Raw genomic sequence first — 10,964 nt, forward strand, 5'->3', positions numbered from 1 at the left:
AAAAGTAAAACTAAATTCCTAATAACATCAAGTGTTCATTAATCAATCAAGTGGCAAGCCAAGAGAGGAATTAAATTCTTAACAGAATCAAGTATTCATTAATTAATCAACTAACAAGCCAAGTGAGGAATTTGAATATTGACAAAGTTAAATAATTAATTATTGATTAATAAATTATTCTTGATAAAGTTCATCTCCTCCACCACATTCTCGCATTTAATGCTTTGATATTTTCCAATATGCACATTACCGGTAAAAAAAGAAAAAGAAAAAAGCAACAACTATCTCCCCCGCTGCCACCAAGAATGGAGCCACTCATGAGCTTTGGGGGCAATGCCCCCAATTTATTTATTTATTTTAATAAATATATTAGTATATATGTAGTATTTTTTTTGTTTAGCTGAGAAAAAAAAAGGGTAGGGAAGCGGCGTCTTTCACTCGGGCATGATCATAATGACATCCTACTCGCTGGGCATGGGCCTGTGAGAACATAGGATTTGGATGAGTCTCAACCTTCCAAACCTTTAAGAGTGAGCCCATGACCATTAGACCATTGATTCTTTTAAAAATATCATTAATTCTTTCAGGAGGAATACTATAGGCACAAAATTTTCTACAAAATTTTTATAAACTATTAAGGGGCAAAATCTTATTGGTTCATATATGGGTCTACCATTTATATCACTTTTTTATTTGAATAAGTCTACTACCACAATAATTTCACAACATTGGCTGTAACTCACCTATGTGGTGAGTTGTAAGTGGTAGAAAAAATGGTAGGTCGATGTGAGTTCACAATTCCATCACTCACAAGTTACCACATAAACAAGTTGAGGAAATGGTTGTTCTACCAAAATTATTTTTTTTACTTATCAATAATCACCCACCACATCAGTAATTTGTAAAAAAATTTGTAACTCTAGCATTTTCCTCCTTTTAAAGGCCATAAAAATTTTTATAGATATAAAATCTAAAACAAAATATACAAGTCCCAAAAAATTATCCCAACAACATAAATTACCAATAGCAAATCTAAAAAAAATTAAGTCTAATAAATTAAGGGTAAGGATTTGTTGCAAACTAAGTTGCAGCAATTCTTGCAAAAATGCACACGTGTCCAGATTCAATTAAGCCTAAAAAATTATATTTTTTCGTATCAAGATTGATTTTTCTACCTAATGGGGTCTATTTGAAGATGAGGTATTTGGTATCAAATGATACCATATTAGCAATATCAAAATCCAATAAGTATGAGACATGTTAATAACTTACCTACTAACAATTGAAAGACATGTGTTAGTGGGCAGTTATTTTTGCATACATGTCTCTCATTTTATCGGACTTTGATACGCATGACGCAGTATCATTTGATACAAAATATTTTTTCCTATTTGAGGCATTGACACACGTGCGTTTTGCAGGAATTGCTGCAATTTAGTTTGCAACAAATCCTTATTCATAAATCAATTTCACCCAAAACAAACAACTTAGCCCTTTAAAAAAGATTAAAACAAAATAATTTTTTCATTTTTCTAGCAGCAGGTGCACACATCAAAGACAAAATTAAAAAAGAAAACCCTTTAGCGGCTAAGCAGTAGTAGCACAAGAGGTTAGAGCTATCACACACAGCTAGTAGCAAAGACTATAAGGCTTGGCTTTGTCCCTACCTCCCACACGACTTAACCAAAAAACTTATGTTTATAAGTTTGAGTCCAATTATGTTGTATTACCCACTAATTATTATTGTAATACCCGGAAAAAAAATAAAGTAAAATAAAATAAAAGGAGGGGTATTTAAGTAAATTTGTTATGGGGTCAACTTTTATAATTAATATTATTAAGGGGTTTTTAGAAAATAAGGTTGGAAACCCTAGTTTATATAGTCTAATTTTAAGTCAGCGTATACTGACAGATGTTTGAGAGAGGAGACTACCCAAAATACTGAAGTAGAGAAGATTTGACTGCACAATAGAGGTAAGAGCTTAAGAATTTCTTCTTGTCAAATCTAAGTTTTATTTAGAATTAGAGTATTTTTTTTTATGTGGGTATTTTGGCTAATAGTGAGACTATATAATAAAATAAAATAAAAAAATCCAATGAAATATGATGATGTAGATGAAGAAGGAATTAGATCTATTTTCCCTGCTGGTGTTGCGGTAACTGTAAGTGTTGCACAGGTTTACCGAATTGAATTTTGGTGAATAGCAAAGAGTTTTTGTGTTGGTCGGTAGTGTGATGAATTACGGAGTTAACATATATGTCTAATAGTATTTTTTTTCTGTAAAAGCATGTCAGGAGCTTGACTCAGGATTGATATGGTGCTTTTCTTAGTTTTGTCCTCATGCCCAAAAGAGAACCATGGTCAGCGGCACTAGCAGGAAAGAAAAAAAAAAAAAAAAAAAAAAAAAAAAAAAAAACATTTATATATGTATATATGTTAAACGGAATTACCACATTGAGAAAGCAAAGCCAGCTCTTTTTCTTTATTGTTATTATTATTATTATATTTGTTTATTTGGCTAGTTGAGGCATAAAGGGGAAGCAGTAGGTCTGACTAAGTGATTATATATATATATATATATATATATCAACTCATGAATATAATAATGGGTGATCTACTTTTGGCCCTTTTAGGCCTATAGGTATGGTGTAATTATAGACTTGATTCCTAGGAACTATTAGTAGCAGAAAATAAAGAGAGCAAAAATATATATATATATATATATATATATATATATATATTGTAAAGTTATGTGGGATATTGGTGTGAGTGGATAGTGGGAAATTATTAGTTATTTTGAATAGTCTCTCTTCTGGTTGGATACCGTTATAAGTTTTCTTGAGTTATTTGATTATTGAGTATAGTATTTGAAAATTGTTCTAGGTGATATCTAAAGATTTTAGGGGAATTGTTAAGGAAAAGTTCATTTTGGAATAGCATTTGGAGGTAAGTAACCTTATCCTAATGGGTTTTATTTTGCGTATTTTAACTACTGAAAATTGTTTACAGTTGTTACTATTTATTTCTATTGTATTACTGATTTCAAGTAAAGAATAGAGAAATTTCTCAAATAAATATGAGCATTGAATATATGATTTATTTATTTAATTGTTCCTTTAACTATATTGATTTAAAGTACATAATATAGAAATATCACAAATATATTTGAATATTGAAAATATGATTATATATGATTATGAACAAATTGACTATGAATTGATTTTGATACCCAAACCAATGGGGGTTATTCATTGGTATTCTGATACCCAAACCAATGGGGGTTATTCATTGGTATTTTGATACCCAGCCAATGAGGGTTATTCATTGGTATTCTGATACCCAAACCAATGGGGGTTATTCATTGGTATTCTGATGCCCAGTCACGGGGATATAGCGTGACCATAGTTATAAGATTGTTAAGAATATGAATTACGTTTGAGTATTTGAACTAATTTAAGTCTTCAAAATTGCTTATGTATTTTTAGAACCTATTGTAAGTTATAGCTTTTGATATATGAAAAACTGACTACTTTCTAAACCATCTATGATATATTTGTAAGATTAAAGTATGTGATCTATTTGCAACTTATTATTTTAAGACTATGAAATTTCTTTAGTTATTTTTGAAAACACATAGCATAGTATAACTTTTGAAGATTCATATTACATCTTATTACTTCATAGATCTATTGTTGGATAGAACTTAATTGGATTTTGGTTTCTTATTGAGTTGTCAACTCACCCCCCCCTCCTCTTTCTCCTTTCAGATTTTGATAAGGAAGAGTAGCATATGTTTGGGCTTCCGCTGGGATGTGCGCATGAGTGAAGTTTAGGAAATCAATGGAATAAGTTTTGAACTTTTATGTTTTAAGATTACCATTTGTGTAATCCTTCAGACTTAAAGGATTTAGTTTATTTTTTATTTGATGTTGGAAGATTATTAATTGGAGATCTTTTGAGAATTTCTTTATTGAGGACATTCTTAAATTTATTGATGAAATTTTCTTAAGGATAATTATTTAATTGTTTAAGAGGGCCTTACACACTTGTAAAGTGTAAACTTTATAAGTGCGTGGCTGTTGTCACGTGCCTAGCTCTTTTTGGGTTCGGGGCGTGACAATATTTATGGTATCAGAGCTCCAGGTTGGATCCTTAGGCATTGATTTATGAAACTAAATGGTGAGAGGGGTAGAAAATTAGACATTTGGGGATACGTTGTATGATATATATACTAGATGAGTTTTTGATCTTTTTTTTTTTTTTTTAGTTTGATAACATGTTAGTTTGTTATGTGCTTAATGAACAGAGAGGTTAGGATGCCACCTCGCAGTAAAAACACTGGGAACACTCCCAACAACTCTGGCAATGGTAGGAATCAGCAAGATGCGAACCGAGACTGTAGGCACAACCAAGGCCAGCCACCAGAGATGATCCAAATGATGCAGACCTTGGTTGGAGTGGTCCAACAATAGGTCACTACTGGAGATAACTTGGCTAGGATGATGGAGCAACGCCGAGGTAATCATGGTGGGATGATTGAATTCAAGAGGTTGTCTCCTCCAACTTTTGAGGGGACTATTGAGCCTATGGAAGCAGAAAAATGGATCATTGAGATGGAGAAAGTATTTAGAGTTCTTGAATGCTCAGAGGGTGAGAAAGTGGCTTATGCAGCTTATATGTTGCGTGGAGATGCTTATGACTGGTGGCGGCTGGAAGAAGAAAAACGTGGCCAAGAGACTGAGCCTTGGACTTGGGAGCTATTTAAGTCTGTATTCTATGAGAAATATTTTCCTAAGAGCATCCGCTTTCAGAAGGAAAAAGAGTTCATCAAGCTGACACAAGGTAACATGACAGTTGCTCAGTATGAAGCAGAATTTTCCAGGTTAGCCAAATTTGCTCCAACAATGGTGGTGGATGAAGAAGCTAAGGCTCGAAGGTTTGAAGATGGATTAAGGTTTCGAATTAAGCAAGGAGTTGTGCCCTTTGAGTTGACTACCTTTAGGGCGGTGGTGAGTAAGGCTTTACTAGTGGAGATGGGGCTTAATGAGGCTCAAGCAGATAGAGATAATAACCAGAAGAAGAGGCCTAGGCAAGGAGAGCAAAGCTCCAGCTTTCAAGCCAAGAAACAAGGAACACAACGTACTGATACCAAGGCACTGCCAAAGTGCTCTCGATGTGGTAGACCTCATGCAGATAAGGATTGCCACTGGAATACTGGAGCATGTTTCTCTTGTGGACAAAGGGGTCACAGGATTGCTGAGTGTCCCCAACGGAAGGAGGTTCAGACCACCCCAAGACCAACAACAGGACAGAATCAGGGAGCAAGCCAAAAGCCCAAGATACAAGGAAGAGTTTATGCACTCACTCAACAAGATGCTAATATTTCTAATGCTGTGGTAACAGGTATTATTCCGGTTTCCACAACTTATGCTTATGCATTGTTTGATCCTGGTGCCACTCACTCCTTTATATCTTCTAATTTTGCAAAGAAACATAATTTTAAATTTGAGCCTATGGAGTCTGAATTATGTGTGGATACCCCGGTTGGGGGTGTAGTAGTTACTGATAGTGTTTGCAAGTCTTGTGTTGTCAAATTAGCAGATAGAGAATTACTAGCAGATCTAACACTGCTGGAGATGCGGGATTTTGACATAATCTTTGGGATGGATTGGTTGGCTGCACATTATGCCATGGTTGATTGTCATAGGAAGAAGGTAATTTTCCAAGTACCTGGCGAGATTGAGTTCTGTTTTGTGGGAAGTGGGGCATGTACTTCTCCACGGGTGATTTCAGCTTTACAAGCTAGACGTATGATGAAGAAAGGGTGTAAAGGATATCTGGCCACTGTGAGAGACACACAACAAGGTGAATTGAAGCTGGAGGACATTCCTATAGTGAGAGAGTTCCCAGATGTGTTTCCAGAAGACTTGTCAGGGTTACCACCAGATAGGGAGATAGAGTTTTCTATTGACCTATTACCAGGTTCTAGCCCAATTTCTAAAGCCCCATACCGGATGGCACCTGCTGAGTTAAGGGAATTAAAGGCACAGTTGCAAGAGTTGCTTGACAAAGGCTTCATCAGGCCTAGTGTATCCCCTTGGGGTGCACCTGTGTTGTTTGTAAAGAAAAAGGATGGGAGCATGAGGCTCTGCATTGATTATAGGGAGCTGAATAGGGTGACAGTGCGAAATAAGTACCCTTTACCAAGGATAGAGGATTTGTTTGATCAACTCCAAGGAGCGCAGGTTTTCTCTAAGATTGACCTTCGTTCCGGTTACCATCAATTGAAGATTAAGACTGTTGATGTGCCCAAGACAGCCTTCCGTACAAGATATGGTCATTATGAATTTTTGGTGATGCCTTTTGGCTTAACCAATGCACCGGCAGCCTTTATGGACTTGATGAATAGGGTGTTCAAACCCTTCTTAGATAAATTTGTTGTAGTATTTATTGATGATATCTTGATATATTCCAAGAGTGTGGAGGAGCATGAGAATCACTTGAGGCTTGTGCTGCAACTATTGCAGGAGAGGAAGTTGTATGCAAAGCTTAAAAAATGTGAATTTTGGCTAGACAGTGTTGCATTCCTTGGGCATGTTGTATCTAAAGATGGGATTGCTGTTGACCCTAAGAAAGTGGAAGCAGTAGTTGAATGGAATAGACCGAACAGTGTGACAGAGATTCGTAGCTTTTTGGGACTGGCTGGTTATTACAGGAGGTTTGTTGAAGGATTTTCTCACTTAGCCATGCCTTTGACTCGCTTGACCCAAAAAGGAGCTAAGTTTGAGTGGACCGAAAAGTGTGAAGAAAGCTTCCAGGAATTGAAGAGAAGGTTGGTGTCAGCACCCATTCTCACCATACCCTCAGGTAGTGGAGGTTTCACCATTTATAGTGATGCCTCTAGGAAAGGCTTGGGGTGCGTTCTTATGCAGCATGGAAAGGTAGTGGCTTATGCCTCTAGACAGTTGAAGCCTTATGAGCAAAATTATCCCACACATGACTTGGAGTTAGCTGCGGTGGTTTTTGCTCTAAAAATTTGGAGGCACTATTTGTATGGAGAACAATGTGAGATATTCACTGATCACAAGAGCCTCAAGTACCTCTTTACTCAAAAGGAGTTGAATATGAGACAAAGAAGATGGTTGGAGCTATTAAAGGACTATGATCTGACTATTAGTTACCATCCTGGAAAAGCCAATGTGGTAGCTGATGCCTTAAGTAGGAAGTCTACAGGAAATTTGGCAGCATTGTTGACTACACAAAAACACATCTTGGAAGATTTGAGGAAAATAAGGATAGAAGTACGGTTTCATGAAGCAGAGGCACATCTGGCAAACCTTAGAGTTCAGCCTACCTTGATTGAAAGAATAAAGATTGCACAAAGTAATGACCCACAATTGCAGAAGATAAGAGATTTGATAAATCTAGGCTCTCCATCTGAGTTTTGCATTCATGAGGATGGATCCTTGAGGTTTGGTAATCGGCTTTGTGTACCAAATGATCCAGACCTCAAGGCAGAAATTCTAAAGGAGGCTCATAACACGAGTTACACGATACACCCTGGAGGCACTAAGATGTATAGGGATTTAAGGGAGACTTTTTGGTGGAACAACATGAAGAGGGAGATTGCTCAATATGTTGCTCAATGTCTAGTGTGTCAACAAGTCAAGATGGAGCATCAAAGACCCGCTGGATATTTGCAACCTCTTCCCATTCCAGAACGAAAGTGGGAGGACATTACTATGGACTTTGTGACGGGGCTGCCTAGAACCCCTACTGGTAAAGATGCAATTTGGGTGATTGTGGATCGATTGACAAGATCTGCACACTTTTTGGCCATTAGGGTGGATTTCTCACTCGAAAGGTTAGCTAGATTGTATATTAATGAAATAGTGAGATTGCATGGTGCACCTGCATCCATTGTGTCTGATAGAGACCGAAGATTTGTGTCTCAATTTTGGGAGAGCGTGCATAAGGCAATGGGTACTAACTTGAAGTTTAGCACAGCCTTTCACCCTCAAACAGATGGACTTTCAGAAAGAACTATACAAACATTGGAAGATATGTTGAGAGCTTGTGTAATTGATTTCAAAGGTTCATGGGATGAACATCTACCTTTGGTGGAGTTTGCATATAATAATAGCTACCAAGCAAGTATTAAAGCAGCACCATATGAGGCTTTGTATGGTAGGAAGTGTAGGTCCCCTGTATGTTGGGATGATGTTGGAGAAAGAAGATTGTTGGGTCCTGAGATTGTACAGCAAACAATAGATAAAATTCAAGTGATTAAAGAGCGGCTCCAAACAGCTCAGAGTAGGCAGAAGAGTTATGCAGATGTTAGAAGAAGGAAATTAGAGTTCCAAGTGGGTGATCATGTGTTCTTGAGGATTTCACCTACCAAAGGAGTTATGAGATTTGGTTTTCGAGGTAAGCTGAGCCCTCGTTTTGTAGGACCTTTTGAAGTCTTGGAGAGGATGGGTAAAGTTGCTTATAGGCTTGCCTTACCACCTTCCTTATCAGGGGTACATAATGTTTTCCACGTCTCAATGTTGAGGAAATATATTCCAGACCCCAGTCATGTAGTAGAGTATGAGCCTCTAAAGTTAAGAGATGATTTAACTTATGAAGAGCAGCCAGTTAAAATTGTGGACAAGAAGGAGCAAGAGTTGAAGCGTCGTACCATACATTATGTCAAGGTTCAATGGAGGAACCAGTCTGTGAGAGAGGCTACATGGGAGTTAGAAGATGAAATGAAGGAGAAATACCCATATCTTTTTGAGGACTCAGGTATGTCAAGTTTAGAGGACTAAACTTCTTTTAAGTGGGGGAGAATGTAATACCCGGAAAAAAATAAAGTAAAATAAAATAAAAGGAGGGGTATTTAAGTAAATTTGTTATGGGGTCAACTTTTATAATTAATATTATTAAGGGGTTTTTAGAAAATAAGGTTGGAAACCCTAGTTTATATAGTCTAATTTTAAGTCAGCGTATACTGACAGATGTTTGAGAGAGGAGACTACCCAAAATACTGAAGTAGAGAAGATTTGACTGCACAATAGAGGTAAGAGCTTAAGAATTTCTTCTTGTCAAATCTAAGTTTTATTTAGAATTAGAGTATTTTTTTTTATGTGGGTATTTTGGCTAATAGTGAGACTATATAATAAAATAAAATAAAAAAATCCAATGAAATATGATGATGTAGATGAAGAAGGAATTAGATCTATTTTCCCTGCTGGTGTTGCGGTAACTGTAAGTGTTGCACAGGTTTACCGAATTGAATTTTGGTGAATAGCAAAGAGTTTTTGTGTTGGTCGGTAGTGTGATGAATTACGGAGTTAACATATATGTCTAATAGTATTTTTTTTCTGTAAAAGCATGTCAGGAGCTTGACTCAGGATTGATATGGTGCTTTTCTTAGTTTTGTCCTCATGCCCAAAAGAGAACCATGGTCAGCGGCACTAGCAGGAAAGAAAAAAAAAAAAAAAAAAAAAAAAAAAAAAAAACATTTATATATGTATATATGTTAAACGGAATTACCACATTGAGAAAGCAAAGCCAGCTCTTTTTCTTTATTGTTATTATTATTATTATATTTGTTTATTTGGCTAGTTGAGGCATAAAGGGGAAGCAGTAGGTCTGACTAAGTGATTATATATATATATATATATATATATCAACTCATGAATATAATAATGGGTGATCTACTTTTGGCCCTTTTAGGCCTATAGGTATGGTGTAATTATAGACTTGATTCCTAGGAACTATTAGTAGCAGAAAATAAAGAGAGCAAAAATATATATATATATATATATATATATATATTGTAAAGTTATGTGGGATATTGGTGTGAGTGGATAGTGGGAAATTATTAGTTATTTTGAATAGTCTCTCTTCTGGTTGGATACCGTTATAAGTTTTCTTGAGTTATTTGATTATTGAGTATAGTATTTGAAAATTGTTCTAGGTGATATCTAAAGATTTTAGGGGAATTGTTAAGGAAAAGTTCATTTTGGAATAGCATTTGGAGGTAAGTAACCTTATCCTAATGGGTTTTATTTTGCGTATTTTAACTACTGAAAATTGTTTACAGTTGTTACTATTTATTTCTATTGTATTACTGATTTCAAGTAAAGAATAGAGAAATTTCTCAAATAAATATGAGCATTGAATATATGATTTATTTATTTAATTGTTCCTTTAACTATATTGATTTAAAGTACATAATATAGAAATATCACAAATATATTTGAATATTGAAAATATGATTATATATGATTATGAACAAATTGACTATGAATTGATTTTGATACCCAAACCAATGGGGGTTATTCATTGGTATTCTGATACCCAAACCAATGGGGGTTATTCATTGGTATTTTGATACCCAGCCAATGAGGGTTATTCATTGGTATTCTGATACCCAAACCAATGGGGGTTATTCATTGGTATTCTGATGCCCAGTCACGGGGATATAGCGTGACCATAGTTATAAGATTGTTAAGAATATGAATTACGTTTGAGTATTTGAACTAATTTAAGTCTTCAAAATTGCTTATGTATTTTTAGAACCTATTGTAAGTTATAGCTTTTGATATATGAAAAACTGACTACTTTCTAAACCATCTATGATATATTTGTAAGATTAAAGTATGTGATCTATTTGCAACTTATTATTTTAAGACTATGAAATTTCTTTAGTTATTTTTGAAAACACATAGCATAGTATAACTTTTGAAGATTCATATTACATCTTATTACTTCATAGATCTATTGTTGGATAGAACTTAATTGGATTTTGGTTTCTTATTGAGTTGTCAACTCACCCCCCCCTCCTCTTTCTCCTTTCAGATTTTGATAAGGAAGAGTAGCATATGTTTGGGCTTCCGCTGGGATGTGCGCATGAGTGAAGTTTAGGAAATCAATGGAATAAGTTTTGAACTTTTATGTTTTAAGATTACCATTT

The 10,964-nt window shown here is 35.4% G+C and overlaps 2 long non-coding RNA genes across 2 annotated transcripts; both read left to right on the forward strand.

Annotated features, from left to right (window-relative positions):
- The first annotated feature begins 1,916 nt into the window (after nucleotides 1-1,916).
- On the forward strand, nucleotides 1,917-3,837 carry LOC126703404 (uncharacterized). Its single transcript, XR_007648047.1, has 3 exons — nucleotides 1,917-1,974; nucleotides 2,885-2,947; nucleotides 3,769-3,837. It is a non-coding gene; the product is annotated as an uncharacterized LOC126703404 (long non-coding RNA).
- A 5,169-nt stretch (nucleotides 3,838-9,006) lies between these two features.
- On the forward strand, nucleotides 9,007-10,955 carry LOC126703405 (uncharacterized). The gene is made up of 3 exons (XR_007648048.1): nucleotides 9,007-9,062; nucleotides 9,966-10,028; nucleotides 10,850-10,955. It is a non-coding gene; the product is annotated as an uncharacterized LOC126703405 (long non-coding RNA).
- The last annotated feature ends 9 nt before the right edge of the window (nucleotides 10,956-10,964 follow it).

The sequence above is a fragment of the Quercus robur genome, chromosome 10 (genome assembly GCF_932294415.1).
Source record: "Quercus robur chromosome 10, dhQueRobu3.1, whole genome shotgun sequence".
In the NCBI taxonomy this organism is placed as follows: domain Eukaryota; kingdom Viridiplantae; phylum Streptophyta; class Magnoliopsida; order Fagales; family Fagaceae; genus Quercus; species Quercus robur.